Here is a 17,407-nt window from a genome sequence, read left to right on the forward strand (position 1 = left end):
ACTGTCCTGTCATTGTAGGATATTTAGCAGTATCCCTGACCTTTGCCTGCTAGATACCAATAGCACTAGCCCCTAGCGTGACAAACAGAAATGTCTCCAAATATTGAATAATGTTCTTTGGGGGAAAGATTGCCTCAGCTGAGAACCACTGATATAGTATTCATGTTTAATTTTTTGGCAAAAATATTTCACAGTTGATATTGTATATTTCTTATTGCATCACATCACAAAGTACAAAATCAATGGTTAGCTCTCTCATTTTAAAAATTAATTATTTATTGATTTGAGAGAGAGAGAGAGAGAGAGAGAGAGAGAGAGATATTTGTTTTTTCACTTATTTATGCATTCATTGGTTGCTTCTTGGATGTGCCGTGATTGGAAATCAAACCCACAACCTTGGTGTATCGGGACAATGCTCTAATCATCTGAGCCACCAGGCTAGGGCTGGTTAGCTCTCTTTTTGATTAGTGGGTCCAAATGTTGTCTACCTGATTCATATACTATGCTGAAGTTTCTCATTTATCTTTCACTCAAGAATTTTAATAGCCACTGATGATCATTGCCTACGGCCATTATTTTATTAGGGATTGCAAAACGGTGATTTTATTTTGTCATTCTTTCTACATTTATTAGCTGGGATTCCTCTATAAAGAATGTTTCTTCAATAATAATTTGACTACACTGTAAATGAAGAAACATTGTGTTCCTCTGCTCACAGCAGTTCTGACACCAAACATTTGGGATTTCTACCGAACAGTTCTGTACCCACAGGTTAAGTGCTCGGTCTCACAAGACTACTGCCTGCCCCCTTCCAATGCCAGCTGCAAGTCCTAGATAGGTTGCCACCTGTACTTCTAAACAACCAACCATAAATTGGGAGTTCCTATGATTCCCCATCCTTGGGTTCAATAATTTGCCAGAATGGCTCACACAACTTGGAGAAATGTTTTACTTACTAGATCACCAGTTTATTATAAAGGACACAACTCGTTAACAGCCAAATGGAAGAGATATGCAAGGCAAGATATAGGGTTGGGGCACAGAGCTTCCACATGCTCTCTGGGCATGCCACCCTCCCAGCATGCTGATGTGTTCCCAGACCTGGGAACCCTATGAACCCTGTCCTTTATGGAGGTTGCCTTACATAGGCACACTTGGATAAATTTTTGGCTATTTGTGATTGAACTTAATCTGGAGGCCGACTCCCCTTGGTAGCTGGGGGTGAGGGTGAAGGTTCCAACCTTGTAACCACACAGTTGTTTCCTCTGGCAACCAACTTACATCCTCTGAGAGTCACCTTATTAGCATAAACTCAAGTGTGGTTGAAAGCAGGCTTGTTATTAATAACAAAAGTTGCCCCTCTCGCTACTATCACTGAGAAAATTGCAAGGGTTGATTTAGATACTCTGTCTCTGGAACTAGTGATAAAGTCTAAAATATATTTCTTGTATCACATTTCACCCTCTGGTTTTTGAACACTGATTCCTTGCAGTAAAGTGATCACAAAAGTCTAAAGGTACTGACACATTACTGAAATCCATTCGGTCATTAAATAACTACTTAGTCCATCATCACATTATATGAAAATGTCTCACAGAAAGAAGGCACTCAAATTTTTAGGCTTTCATTCAATCTTGTCAGGTTCTAAGAACAGAAGTAATCTCAGCAATAGATGTTCTTCACTTGCTTTTTTCACTTAATATATCGTGGAGAATACTCTATAGCAGGGTTCATCAATAGTAGCGCTATGGACCAGATAACTCTTTGTCCTGGGACTGTTCAGTGTATTGTAGGATGTTTACCAGCATCCCTGGCCTCTAGTCACTAGATGCCAGTAACACACCTATTAGACAGTCAAAAATGTCTCCAGACATTGCCCAATATCCTCTGGGAGGCAAAAATCACCCTTCACTGAGAATCAGTGCTTCATAACAATATTGAGAGCTTTCTCCTTTCTTTTATGACAACATTGTACTCCATTTTGTGAGTGTATCATCGTTTTTTCATGCAGTTCCTATGGTCAGGTATTTAAGTGGTTTCCAGTCTTTTACTATTACAGTGCTGTGGTGAATGGTGGGATGCCTATATCATTTGATATTTTTGCTAATGTATTTTTGGCAGGATTCCTAGAAGTGGGATTGCTGGGTCAATGGGTAAATGTGTGTGTAATTTGTCTAGATATTACCCTAATTCTTCTCCTTGAGGATTGTACTATTGAATATTTTTCACTTTCTATAGCAAGGGAATGTTTCTCCACAGCCTCACCATAGAACATGTTATTAAACATTTATAATTTTGTCCATATATTTGAGGCATTTGCTTTTCTTTTTCGGTGAATATCATCTGTCCATTTTTCTATATGTATTTCCATCCTCTAGAATCATCAAGACCTCTCTTTATGTTAGAGATATTAACACTTTGAGTGATATAAACTGTTAATCTCCTTGCCTCCATCAGTTTGTATTTGTCTTTTGCTTTTGCTTGTTACTTTTTTTCATGTGAAAGTTTCTATTTTTATGTGGTCGAATGTAACCCATTTCCTTTACTGCTTTTGGATTTTAAGTCAAGGAAAGCTTTCCTTATTTTCAGCTCATAAAAAGAATGACAAATGTTCCGTTCTAATATTCATTCATATATATATATATATATATATATATATATATATATATATATTATGTTTAGATTCATTTGGAATTTATTCTGGCATACAGTGTGAGGAATGGTTTCAGTTTTATATTTTTCTATGTAAACAACCAGCTTTCTATTAGGCAGTCATTTTTTTTCCTTACTGATTTGAGATTCTGCTTTTATGACATCTTAAACTTTTATTTTCAGTTTTATATATTTTTGAATTTTTATTTATTATTTTCTTGCTATATCTATCAATTCATGTGCCTACACTGAAGGCTTCAAAATAGTTTTTAATATCTAGTAGGGCTATCTTCTCTGCTCTATTTTTTAAAGCATTTCCCTGGATATTATTGCTTGTTTGTTCTTTCAAATAAAATATGTAATCAACTTAGCTAGCTCTGGGGAAAAAACAATATCTATTTTTGTTGGGATTATGTTAAATTCACAAAGTCACTTAGGATGAGCTGACATTTTTATGATGCTGAGTTTATTTATCTAAAAACACGTGTCTTTCCATCCATTTGAGCCCACCTCTATGTCTATCAGGAATGTTTTATGGTCTATAAATGTTTTTTCTTTATTATTTTTTAAATTTATTTTTTCCAATTACCATTTACATTCAATATTATTTTGTATTAGTTTCAGGTGTACAGCATAGTGGTATATGTACAACATATACTTTATGAAGTGTTCCCCCTAATATTTTCAGTACCCACCTGGCATCATACATAATTATTACAATGTTATTGACCATATCCCTTATGCTTCTCTTCACATCCCCATGTCTACGTGTAACTGCCAATCTGTACTTCTCAATCCCGACATCTTTTTCACCCCGTCCTCCAAACCACCTCCCCTCTGGCAACCATCAGTCTGGTCTTTGTATTCATGAGTCTGTTTCTGTTTTGTTTTATATTGTTCTTTAGATCCTACATATAAGTAAAATCAGATGATATTTGTCTTTCTCTGACTGATGTATCTCACTTAGAGTAATAACCTTTAGGTTCATCCATGCTATCACTAATGGTAAGATTTCCTTCTTTTTTATGTAGTCTATAAAATATTAGATCATCATATAATGTGAAGAGTAAGGCCGTCCTCTCATTTCACACATGACTTCCAGGGTACATACATGTTTTGAGACTCACCCTCTTATTTTTGTAGCCACGATCATTTAGACTTGATTCTACCTTTCTGAAAATTTGGGAGGTAGGGAGAAGAATTGTATGTAGAGTGGTAAGGGTATGGACTTTGGAGTTAGACTGCTTTTGGTTTGAATTTGTCTCATTTATCATTTATTTGACTATGGGCAAGTCCTTATGGGCAAAACAGGGATTTTTACCTTTTATTGTAGTAAAGATGGAAAGAGATAACATATGTAAAGCAGCTAGAACAATGCCTATATGAGTAAGAATTTGGTTTCAGTGGTAACTGATACTTGTGGTTAAATTCTCCCAGTAAACTATCCTGGTCCTGAACAGTTTCCCGTATGGAAGCTGGCCATGTGTGTATCTCTTTATACCATATATATGTGTGTGTGTGTATACACAGTATATATATACTGTGTGTGTGTATATATATATATATGAATTCATCCATCTTCCATTCATGTTAATTTCATTGGTGGTAGGCAATACCAGGCTGTTTTGAGCTTTTTCTTTTTTTCATGAGTTGGTATTTTTTTAGACTTTATAATTTTTTGTCTCACTTTTACAAAATGCTGAAATAACTTGCAAGTTGTGGCAGCAGCTTTGCTCATCTGAACACTGATGGATCATCTTTCCTGGGAAGCCATCAATCAACAACAGCTAACAAGAATATGGAGTGGGGCAAGAATGGGAAGGGGTCCGAAGGTCACTTTACTTGGTTCACTGACTACTTGCTGTAAACCCTTTTGATTGATGTTGTGGAAATTTCTGCTGATTGCATCACTATTTCGGGACAGCGTTGACTTGCTTTCTCTTAACAGGTTTCTGATTTTAGTTAAGAATCAGCATTCTCAACTTTCGAAATTTTATGCAGATGGCAACATTAATTGAGCACTGCTGTCTACTGAGCAGTGCACAGCAGAGTTAAAAATAAGTGGAAGGGCCAGTGATGTCCTGTCCCAGGCTGGGGCTGGGTTAGGCATGCTCTGTTCTGACATGAGCCTATCTGGCTGGGCAATTTATAGATTCAGGGAAGGTGGGCTGATGAGTGCTCAGCTAGCATAGTGGTTGCAGGGCTGGGAGTGCTGGTTCATGAGGGAGGGTAATCACAGGAAAACCAAAGTAGGGAGCAGGAATGAAGTTAGCACCCTTTATTGGACAAAACAAGGAATGAAGGTCGGTACTGTGGCCAACAGCAAGAAGAGGCAGCCCTGTAGTCTGAAACCTTGGTTGAAAGCTGTGAAAACTGAGCAGATGGTGGAACAGGAGTTAGACCAAGGTCAGAGGCAAATAGCCAGAATTTCTTTTGCGAGTGAGTTGTGCAGACAGGGTGTGAGGTGCAGTGCCACCTTTTTCAAAAAGCTGCACAGGACATCCCTGGGAGACAAGCCAGTGAACTGAGGGCCCTCTCCTTAAAGGAACCTGTCCTCAGGGTTGAAGAGGCTCCAGACATGGCTAACGGGCTCCACATTCTATCAAGCAAACCTGCTATATGCAGCGGGGATGGAATTATCTTAATAATAGTAGCACCTTCATTTCTTTAGTGCTTTTAATGCTTCAGAGTACCTTCTCCCCTTTCCCTATGAAGATGATGCTCATGGCTTTCCATTAATACTTTTCCTTGGCTTTGTTTTCTTGCAAAAATTTATGGACTTAGGTTGATTAAAACACATTTTTTAGCCTGGTAACCTACAAGATCTAGAGGTGTCAGAGTGAAACTGTGTATTGTCTGTATACTCACACTTTTGTGAGATGCATACACACCTTCATTAATTCAACTAAAAATTTGTATTGTGCACCCATTAGGTAGCAGGCACTGCTTTGGTGTTATAGACATGCAATTATTTCTATATATAAAAGATATGTCTATGTGGGGGACAGACAGGCATGGGCAGGTGTGGGAAGCAGACAGGCTTGGTTTAAAAGACTCTGACTGTTGTGCGGAGCCGCCCCCAGCTGGGCCCTTAGCGGGCAGGTTGTCTTCCAGGCCTGCTCTGAATCCCACCCTCCGGGGGATTTTAAAGATAAAAAAGAAATACAAAGTGGCTTTTAAGGAAAAGGGAACCTGCTCTGTTTTTCTCTGTAAAGCCTCAAATCCTTGTCAGTAAAATGTGAAGAACAGAAAGATTAAGTAAGAGGAAATGCGTTTGACCTTGTGTAAAATACCTGGATATTTCAACCCTGTGTTGAACTGCATTTCCCTTTCACTCCCTACCATTTGGGGAAGTGCTGCATATTTTCCTTAAGTACTTCCGCATGTGGAAAGTAGATAAAAACATTGGCTAATAAAGAAATGGGGGTGATTTTCCACTAGAGAAAATCCCCTCCCTTCCTTCCTCAGATGCAGAGTGTCTGAGTAGTTTCTTCATCCACTCCGAGGGACCCAGAGTCTGTCACATGTCTATATGTTTATTATTCTATAATATCACCTCTTATCCAGAGGTCATACTGATAATAACCTCAACCACTCAGAACGTAAATTGGAAAAAGGCAGTGAGAGCGGTTAGAAGTTGCAAACTGAAGACTTATCCTGTAGGAAAGACAGAATTGCCCTCAGGCAGTTGCTCAGAACAACTGTGTGTATAACGCAGCAGATGACAGCAGCTGGACTCATTGACCTCCTGAGAAATGAGAGCTGACAACAGAGGGAGGAGACAGAAAAAAAAAACCCCTCAAAAATGAAATAATTTCTTTTGTTTTGTTTTTTAATGAAAAAATAGAGACATTTATTGAAGAAGATACAAGATACAAGAAACATTATACATAGTCCCCTTCAAAGTAGAGACCTTGGGACCTCACACAGTTCTCCCAGCATCTCTTCCACTGTTCAAAACACTCTGCAAAATCTTTTGTTGGAATCACCATCAGCTGCCCCGTTGTATTTTCCTGAATTTTATCGACTGTCTGAAATCCCTTCCCCTTTAAAGGTGATTTTTGTTTGGGGGAAAAGTCAGAAGTTGTAGGGCGCTAAATCTGGGCTGTTGGGTGGCTGAGACACTTGGGTTGCCTATCGTTGTTAATTGTAGCCTGTATACGTTCAACATTCTCAGGTGTTCTTCTTGTTGCAGGCCTTCCAGAACATGGATCATTTCAACAGACTCTCCACCATCTTTGAAGCATTTGTACCACATTTTCATCTATACTGCACTCATTGCATTGTCCTCAAAAGCCTTCTGAATCATCTGAATAGTTTCCATGGAGGAATGTTCAAGCTTAACACTAAATTTGATGCATGTTCGTTGCTCTGCTCGCTCAGTCATTTTGAATGCGATGGCCACACAGTACACACACTCACTCAGTGGCGTTTAACATCCCCACCAATTAGTGCAGTGAAGTCATCATTGTTCAAACATGCACATTCCAGTCCACTCTCTTTGGCTGCCAGGTTACACCAATGTTGCGCAAATCATTCTTGTTACATTAACAATGGCTGGACTTTTCCAGACAGACCACATGTTCATAGATTCCTTGGTACTTCTCCCATCAAATAATGAAACTTAATTCTCCTCCCGATGAGTGTGGGCTGAATTTAGTAACTCTCTTCTAATGAATGTAATATGATGGAAGCAAGGTTGTAGGGCTCAAGCCTAGGTCATAAGCATTGTGGCTTCTTCCTCACTCTCCTTAGATCATTCGCTCTATAAAAAGCCAGCTGCTATGTGGAAAGGACACTCAGTCAGCCCTTATGCAGAGGCACACATGGCATGGATCTGAGGCCTCCTGCAGAATGCCATTAAGGGCATGGGGGGATTCTTGTGAACCTTTAGTGGACTCCCTACACTTCCTTGGAAATGTCCTTTGGCCCCAGGGCTCTCTCTTCTTCTACTTCCCCAAGCGTTTCCTGGGAACCTACTATAAAGAACAGTCTTGAACACCGCTTGCCTTCTATCCATGTGTTCTCTAGGGGTACTGGGCTGCTCATATGGCTTCCATTAGTGCTCGTTCATGGATAACTCCTCGTTCTCCTAGAGCTACCACCTCTCTGCCTCTCCCTGGAAGGAATAATTCTTTTTGAATTCACCCTAATTCTTCAGCACAATGGTCTGAGCCATTTAGTTTAGGAGTAAAGAACCACAAGAGTGACAATCTTTGAGGACAGTACCACATTAAGTAGCACTATAATTAGTGTTCATAAGGCTACCAGCTCATGTTTGCACAGCTTTATTTTTTAAATACAGTTCTTTACATTACTGGTTTTATTAAGGCAGCACAAAATCTCTATGGCAACATGCATCAGAATCACCTGCAGGGTTTGTTAAAACACAGAGTGCTGGACCCCACCCTACAGTTTCTGATTCAGTAGGTCTGGGGTGGGGTCCCCAACTCTGCCTTTCTACTAAGTCCCTATGTGCTGATGATGCTGGTTCAGGGCCACACTTTGAGCTGATTTAGAGGGTATGTTTGGCCTCTTGTGTTAGTATTGTCTCTATTTCACATGGGAAGAAATGGGATTTTAGAGAACTTAAATTACTTAACTAAGGTCACACAGGTGGAGGATTTCAGACTCAAATGTAGGTCTTCTAAGAAGAAGCCATATGCTTTTCAACTATGTGCTGTTTTCTCAGATTTTCCCTTAAAAAATTAAGAGAAGGTTTAATACAGTTTAGATTTTAATCAAAATACCTGGGATTAAATGCATTGCCATTCTGACTATTATCGAAAAAGACAAGAGGTGACAAGTGCTCTTGAGGAAAGGGAACCCTTGTGCACTGTTGGTGAAAAAGTAAATAAGTGGAGCTACTATGGAAAACAGCATGGAGATTCCTCAAGAAATTAAAAGTAGTACTACCATATGATCCAGCAATTCCACTTCTGAGTGTATATCTGAAGGAGATGAAATCACTATCGCAAAGAGATATCTGCACCCCCATGTTCATTGCAACATTATTCATAATAACTAAGATTTGGAAACAAGCATTCATCAATGGATAAGTAGATGAAGAAAATGTGATACAAACACAATGAAGAAGGAAGCCCTCCCATTTGTGACAACATGGAACCTTGAGGGCATTATGCTAAGTGAAATACAACAGGCAGAGGAAGACAAACACTATGATTTTAGATGTATGTGGAATCAAAAAAGCCAAGCTCATAGAAAGAGAGTAGATTAGTGTGTCAGGAGCTGGGGCAGGGGGTGAGGGGCGGTTGGGGAATGGGGAAATGTTGATCCAAGGGTACAGACTTTCAGTTATAAAATGAGTAAGTTCTGGGTATCTAATGTACAGCATGGTGAAAGTTGCTAAGAGAGGAGATATTAGGTGGTCTTACCACATGCACAGAAAAGGTAATTGGGGTGTTATGGAAGTGTTAACTAACTTCATTGTAATCACTTCACAATATATACATATATCAAATAATCACATTACACACCTTAGACTTACACAGTATTATATGTGAATTATACCTTAATAAAATGGGAAAAACATTGCCCTTCTGGTTTATTAGAAAATTTATGTATATCGCAAATATTCATCCTTCACGATGCTGGATGAGTTTGGGGGATATCCAGCCTCTTTGACACTTAGAACATTTAAGTAAGTACTAAGAAATAAGGATGAGTGGATAAAAAAAGAATACAAGGAGGAAGTGGGTGTTTGGATTGACTGGGGCAGGTGAAGATCCTTTGGTAATGAGCCATGAGAGAGTGGGAAAGCATGGGATTTGGCAGACCAGTAGAAAGCTGGTATTTTAGGAGCATCTCTCTGCAATAATAATTTACCTGGAATGCTTGTGTTGACTTTGACTTGATGTTGCTCTTTGCTAGATGAAATCTGTGATAGTCTTTTCCAGACAAACAAGCGGTCTACTTCCAGGGTTGAAATGTCTAAGAAAAATCTATTCTGTTCGTGTTTCTGTGACCGTTTTACTTCTCCGTGGTGATTTCCCCTGAGTTCTTTGTTCCAAGTCCTTTCTGAATTAATTAGAGAATTATTCAATATGATGAAGCCTCCTAAGAATCTCTAAAAGTATCTTAAATAAAATTCTGACATCACATACATCCTTTCATCTTAAGACCTTGATAGTAGCTGCCTTTAATGTGGAGAAATGGCATTAGTCTCTCAGGCCACAACCAGGCTGTCTCATCAGGGTTGGTCAGAAAAACAAAACCACCACAGGCATTTTAAACATGAAGATGTTTAATACATGACAGAGGTGCTTACTAAATTATGGAAAGGCTGGAAAAGTGGAAATTATGGAGGTTCCCTGCCACAAAGAAGTGGAGAGCTACTCCCACCCGGAATCAAGAACCTGCAGAGAACGTGGCTGGTGGCCTCAAAGCCTCTCCTAGCTCTGCATAGTAGAAATGACAAGAAAACAAAGAGACTGTTGTAAAGACACATCTGGGAAATGTCCATATCCATCTGCTAATGCCACCTGAGGAAGCAGAAAGGATGTCTGTATTCTCTCTTCCCTTTCTGAATCCTGTAGAAGTACAGTGTCATTGTTGAGCCCTAGGACACTTTCAGGATTCCTGCAGTTTCAGGATTTGATTTTGCTTGACAGATATTAGTGACTTATTACACAGGGGAACAATTTTTAACACAATTCCTGTTGAATTCTATTTTTCAGCTGTTTTAGACTTAAATAGGCATGCTGGTTTCAAAACTGCAGTCAGTTTTCTTCTCTCACACCAAGTTTTTTCTGTACAGCTTATCTTATGTGACCACTCTAGGCTGGATTGAGGCTGGATTGAGCCTGGATCAAGGGAAGCACTAGTGTTCTCCTACTGGCTGAGAGCAAACCTCCCTCGAGTGGGGAGGGGTGGGGGACAGCCTCGGAGACCAGCAACAGGTTCATACTTGTCTAGGCTATTCAGTTACACATGAGACAATGTGGTGAGAGGTTGTGTGCCGCTCTGTATAGTGAATTGTATTCCGAGGTGTAGTCTGAGTTCTTGTCTGTATACAAGGAGTTAGCAGAATTTATTTTTTTATTTACATATATACTTATTTTCTTTCCTTCAGATCATGTCTGCCTCTGCTATTTATTGTCATAAGTGCCTAAACAACCCTGATTCATTTTGCTATATCTGTGGCAGTTTCATCATTTCCAGTCAAAGGACAAACATCAGCACATTTGTCAGGCAAGCCTATTTTGCATACTTTAAAGTAAAACTTGGTGATCAAGATAAGTCTTGGGCCCTTCACAAGGTGTGCAATGCAAGCAGTGTGTCGAGAATTTATGGATGTGGATGAAGGGAACATGTGATAAATTGCCATTTGGTATACCTATGGTTTGGCAAGAACCCAGAGATCATTCAAATGACTGTTACTTTTATACAGTGAAAACATCAGGGTAGAACAAGAAAAATAAATGTAAAATAGAGTATCCTAGTCTACCATCAGCTATGTGCCCAGTGCCTCATTCACCTTGTAAGAAACAAGGACATAGTGACTCCCAAACCAGTAGAAAGTCATTAGTAACAAAGGGCAAATGTAATTAAAGGATCTCAAGGGCAAATGTAATTAGAGGATCTCTGAGAAGGGAGTTGACAGCATTAGCATATTTACAAATCACAATAGGGGCATTTAGATGACCAAGTTAGATTGTAACTCCAGAGTAACCAATAATGGAGAAACTGGGAAGAAGGAAAGGGGTGGGGAAGCTAATCAATTTCACTTTAGGGTGGCAATTTCACTGTAGGGCGAGGCACTTTACTATAAAACCAGCTTTCTTTGTCTACTTTTCACGCACATTCTCCTGGCTGAGGGTGTGCCCTGCAGACTCGTGAATAAATGCGTCGCTTTGCTGCTCAAGTCCTGTGTCCCGGTTTTTATTGTGAGCATTTCTCACAATCTGAAATCCCAGTGCCAGTTTTCATTGAACTACCCTCTTTTGCAAAACAGGAGTATGGTGAAGAACTAAGCGACAGCAACGATGAAGATTTTGAAGTTGAAGATGACTCAGTTTGTAAGGGATTTGATCAGCATGAGTTGAATGATTTGGCATGAGATTTGCGACTATCCAAAAGGGCTTCAGAACTCCTAGCATCAAGACTGCATGGGAAAAACTTGCTTGAAAAAGGAGCAAAGGCATCCTACTCTCGATCAAGAGAAAGTGTATTTCTCCAGTACTTTTGAAGTGACGGTGGCTTTGTATATTGCCATAACATCCATGGTTTAATGAAGGAGTTGGGAATTACAATCTATAACTCAACTGAATGGCAACTGTTCATCGATAGCTCAAAGCATAGCTTGAAGTGTGTCCTCCGCCACATGGCAATTTATTTGGTGCAGTCCCAATTGGCCATTCAGTTTGTTTTCGTGAAGAATATGAAGACATAAAGTGAGTCATTGACCTGTTGCAATATCACAAGCACAATTGGATCATCTGTATTGACCTTAAAATGGTCTGCTTCCTTCTTCCTCAGCAATGTGGATACACCATGTATCCCTGTTTTCTGTGTATGTGGGACAGCAGAGTTCATGAGAAGCACTGGGTAGAGTCAAATTGGCCTCCAAGATCTGACCTCGAACCTGGTGATCCAAACATTCTACATGAGCCACTTATTGACAGGAAGAACATTCTATTCCAACCTCTGCACATAAAACTGGGTTTCATGAAGCAATTTGTTAAAGCTTTGCCAACTGAAGGAGACTGTTTCAAGTATCTCATTTTGGCATTTCCTAGCCTGTGGTTTGAAAAGATAAAATACCTTAATATATATGTTTGGTAGCAAAACCTTATTACTTGTACACACTTGGACTTACAGTAACAATATATAGCCTTTATATGAATAAAATAACTCCAAATAAACAGTATATTCAGGTAAGTTTTTTCTTTATTTTCCTTTGTTATGTACATTTTGTATGCATTTTGGGACAAAGGGAGGGTATCCTGTACCTTAAAAAGTTGATGTCATAGAGAAAAACTGGGTCATTTTTGGATTCAGATGCCAAAAGCTAGTCAAAAACAAGTGTCAGATACAACTCAACGAAAATTGTGTTCCCCAATGTTTATATATATATATATATATATATATATATATATATATATATATATATATATACATACACACACAGACACACACACACATTTTAGGATTTTTATTTTTATTTATTGGTTTTAGAAAGGGTGGGAAAGAGAGAAAAAGAGAGAGAGAAAGCGAGAGAGAGAGACAGAGAGAGAGACAGAAACAATGATTTGTTGTTCTATTTATTTATCCCTTCTTTGGGTGATTCTTACATATACTCTGACCAGGGATCAAACCCACAACCTTGGCATATTGGGAGAAAACTTTAATCAGTTGAGATTCCTGGCAAGGGCCAATAATTTTTCAAACCAATTTGACAGTTTTACATTTTATATATTATGGAGTAATCTGTATAATGAGCTTGTCTATTAGAAGAAGGCATGCTTTCATAATTTTATGAAAAATATTATAATGAGATTTAGCAGCAATAAAAATATGTAGTAAGTATATTTAATAGTTGTTACATCTGGGTTATGGGGAGTTCTATTTTCTACTTCTGCTTACTTATATTTAAAAATTTATTTAGTATGACTACATATAACTTTGTTTAAAAATTAAATAACATCATGTCCTGACTGCATAACTCAGTTGGGTGGATGTCGTCCAGCAAAGTGAAAGGTCACTGGTTTAATTCCTTGTCAAGGCACATGCCTGTGTTGCAGGCCTGGTCCCTGGTTGGGGTACATATGAGAAGCAACTAATTAATGCTTCTTTTTTCACATTGATGTTTCTCTTCCTCTCTTCCTCTCTCCATTGCCCTCTCTCTAAAATAAATCAATAAAAAATTTAAAAAATTAAATGACATCTTAAACACAATGTGTTTTTCTTTTTTAATTTTTAAGTATATTTTATTGATTATGCTGTTACAGTCGTCCCAATTCTTTTCCCTTTGCTCCCCTCTGCTTAGTACCCTCGTCTCTCCAGCAATCCCACTCCTCTTAGTTCATGTCCACTGGTCCTGCATATCAGTTCTTTGGTTTCACCCTTTCCTATGTTATTGTTAACTTCCCCCTGTCTATTTTGTACCAACCAATTATGCTTTTTAATCCCTGCATTATTTTCCCATTTCTTTCCCTTCCCCCTCCTAGCTGATAACCCTCCAAATGATCCTCATACCTATGATTCTGTTCCTATTCTGGTTTGCTTAGTTGGATTTTGTTTTTATTTTTTAGATTCAGTTGTTGATAGTTGTGAGTTTGTTGTCATTTTAGAGGTCATAGTTTTGATCTTCTTTTTCTTAAGTAAGTCCCTTTGACATTTCATATAATAATGGCTTGGTGATGATGAACTCTTGTCTGGGAAGCACTTCATCTGCCCTTCCTTTCTAAATGACAGCTTTGCTGGATAGAGTTGGTTGTAGGTCCTTTTTATTTTATTTTATTTTTTTTACCACCTTGAATACTTCTTGCCAGTCCCTTCTTGCCTGCAAAGTTTCTTTTGAGAAATCAGCTGATACTTGTATAGGTACCCCTTTGTAGGTAACTCTCTGCTTTTGTCTTGCTGCGTTTAAGATCCTCTCTTTATCTTTCACCTTTGGCATTTTAATGATGATGTGTCTTGGTGTGGTCCTTTTTGGGTCTAGCTTGTTTGGGACTTTCTGTGCATCCTGGACTTGTATGTCTATTTCTTTCGCCATATTTAGGAAGTTTTCCTTCATTATTTTTTCACTTAAGCTTTCAATTTCATGCTCTTCCTCTTCTCCTTCAGGCACCCCTATGATTTGGATGTTGGCACATTTAAAGTAGTCCCAGAGGTTCCTAAGCCTCTCCTCCTTTTTTTCAATTCTTGTTTCCTCATTCTGTACTGGTTGACTGTTGTTTTCTTTTTTATATTCAAAACCATTGATTTCAACCTTGGTTTCCTTCCCTTCACCATTGGTTTTGTGTGAAGTTTCCTTTGTTTCATTTAGCATAGCCTTCACTTCTTCCCTTATGTGTTAGCCATACTCAAGCATATCTGTCAAGCCTGTGAGCATCTTTATCACTAGTGTTTGGAATTCTGTGTCTGTTTGGCTGGCTATCTCTTTGTCGCTTAGTTCTCCCACCGGAACCTTGATCTGTTCCCCATTTGGGGCCACACTTCTCTGTCTCCTCATTCTGACAGACTCCTGTGTTTATTTGCCTCTGTGTCCTGGGTAGAGCTGTCACTCCTGTCACGCTGTAAGGGGCAGAGCCTTAAGGATTCATCAGTACGGGGCTACCTGTTTCACCACATTGTGGCGCTGTATGTGTGGAGGGGTCGGAGAGGGAACAATGCTGCCTGCCCAGCACTCTCCCCTTTTCAGGCACCTCTCTCACTTCCGCACCGGACTGGTGCCTCTCTAGCTGTAGCCCTGGCTGTCATTCCCAGAGTTAGTGGGTCTGCCGACATTCTAGGACTGTGGAAGGAGCCCTTTAAATAAGTGGACTCTGCTGAGAGACCGGAAGTTTCTGCCTCCACCCCAACCCCCACTGGTCTGCACAGTCAGAAGCAATGAGGCTTGATTTTCGCCGGTGCTGGCACCATGAGCTTCTGGTCCGGTGAGGAGCTGGGAATGCTCCCCAGGTTTCCCTCCTGACTTTTTAAAATGTGTGACTGCACTTTCTGTTGGCCTGCTGCTGTTGCCACCACACTGCGTCCTCTCTGCCCTGGCTCTGCCTCTCCTACTTGTCTGGATGAGTATTTCTTCTTTATATCTTTGTTTGCTGGACTTCCATGCAGTTTGTGTTTTTTTTGGACCTTCTGGTTGTTTCTAGTTTTGAGGTAGTTGTGTTCCTTCTTAGCTGTGGACGGAGATGCAGTGTGTCTGTCTATGCCTCCGTTTTGGCCGGAAGTCCCAATGAAAGCCTTTTTGATGTAGCATTTGTTTTTGTGTCATTTTATCAACCTTTAGTTGTCTGTGCTATTTAGGTAAGGAAAATCACGAATATACAAAACCAATGCTCTCCAGAAAAGGTTTATGAGTTAGATGTTTTCTGAAATAAATACTCAAAGCAAATACTAAAAAATTATTTAAATAATACTTACCTGGCAGGGGAGATACCATGATCACGAAGGTGGTTTTCCCAGGGCGAGGCTTATCCATTGCACTCCGGATGTGCTGACCCCTGCGATTTCCCCAAATGTGGGAAACTCGACTGCACAATTTTTGGTAGTGGGGGATTGCGTTCGTGCTCTCCCCTAGGGAAAAAAAAAAAAAAAAAAAAAAAAGAACAAGAAAAAAAAATTATTTAAATAGTTTATAAACAATGATTGACTTTTAACCTTAGTAAAGGTGGTAGTATTTACAGTTTGCGATACAAATGAAGAGTTCTTTAGAAATGATTAAAAAAAAACCCAACTCTGATTTTATTTAAATTACCTTTCCACTAATGTTTCTTTTCTTTTTCAGGAGATGAGCCAAGATACCATGGTGTATTTAGAATGCATTTTATTTTATCAAGTAATTTCTATTGTTCCTATATTTTATAATTATTGCTGACCAATAGAAGTCTTGACTATTCTCTGTGTGTGTGTGTGTGTGTATTTTTTTTCTCCTCTATGGCAAAATAGGAAAAATAAACATCGGGGATTTGAAGTCAAATTGACCTGAGTTTTAATCCTAATTTGCTGCTTAATTTTGGGGTGTTGGTCAAGTGCTCTAAATTCTCTAAACTTGTTTCTTCATCGGTAATATAGAAATAATATTAACTAATACCTACCTCACTGAGTTGTGAGGACTAAATGAACTGTAGTAGTGATTGTTGGTATTATTAATTATAGTCTAATGAAGATACTAAAGAAAGAAAATTATCCAGAGAGCATATGGTCAAGAATGATTTTTTTTTTTTTAATGGGGGAAGAGGAATGTCACAGAAAAGCCACAATTTGAAAAACCAACTCCAAAATAATCACAATTGATTGTTCAGTAAAATTAAGGAGCTTCTCTATTTCTTGCCAGCCTATTTATATCAAAATGTGTAACATGGGACCAGTTTTGTTTCTTGGCATGTTTCTGGCTACTTGTAAAGAAAATGTTCAGTTGCTGTTGTTCTGGGAAGCAGATGGGTGGATGGCATTTATGAATTGTGCTTCAGATGGAGAAACTGAGGCATCAAGTAATTGATTGTTTTTCCCAACATTCCACATCCCGGAAACATCAAATTTGAAGTTACAGTTCATGAATATCTTATGCCTTCCAGCTATGCACTGCAGAAAGCAATTACCAATGGATGAGATGCTAAAAATGGGGGCTTTCTCTAAGGGAGGCCAGCTTCGGAGTCGTGCTTTTGTGTCTGGTACAGATGGCCAACTGGTAGTGCCTACCAGGGTTTCCCCCCTGCAGCCACCCACCCTCAAGTGACAGCTTTTTGCATCTTCTTGTCTTAATTAAACCACCAACAGAGAATGCCAGTTATCTGCTTGTGTGACACCTCTGAATATTAAGTAGCTTTTGTAATTAATTATTTTTTGAAAGCCTTTATCCTCCATAATTAAATAAATCTTTGAGAATTAATAATAGGTTAGCATGGTATATGGGCTGAAAATTCCATGAGCAATAACTTGGCAGTGTGGGAAGAACTTTGCATCCAATACAGTGTTTCTATTGATCAATCCATAATGATCTGAATGCTCCCAATACTAACATTACGACGTGGTCCTTCCTTTCTCTGTATTCCCGTGCACCCAAGTGGAA

The 17,407-nt window shown here is 39.0% G+C and overlaps 1 long non-coding RNA gene and 1 other non-coding gene across 2 annotated transcripts in view; one reads left to right on the plus strand and one right to left on the minus strand.

The window, feature by feature from the left end:
• The window catches only part of LOC150019913 (uncharacterized), a 212,109-nt gene that overhangs the window by 60,330 nt on the left and 134,372 nt on the right, over nt 1-17,407 (minus strand). The gene's annotated exons all lie outside the window — the stretch shown is intronic.
• Nucleotides 15,752-15,915, plus strand: LOC150019914 (U1 spliceosomal RNA). Its single transcript, XR_016509422.1, has one exon. It is a non-coding gene; the product is annotated as a U1 spliceosomal RNA (small nuclear RNA).

Source organism: Furipterus horrens, unplaced genomic scaffold (assembly GCF_987537825.1).
Source record: "Furipterus horrens unplaced genomic scaffold, mFurHor1.1.pri manual_scaffold_2, whole genome shotgun sequence".
NCBI classification, from domain to species: Eukaryota; Metazoa; Chordata; class Mammalia; order Chiroptera; family Furipteridae; genus Furipterus; species Furipterus horrens.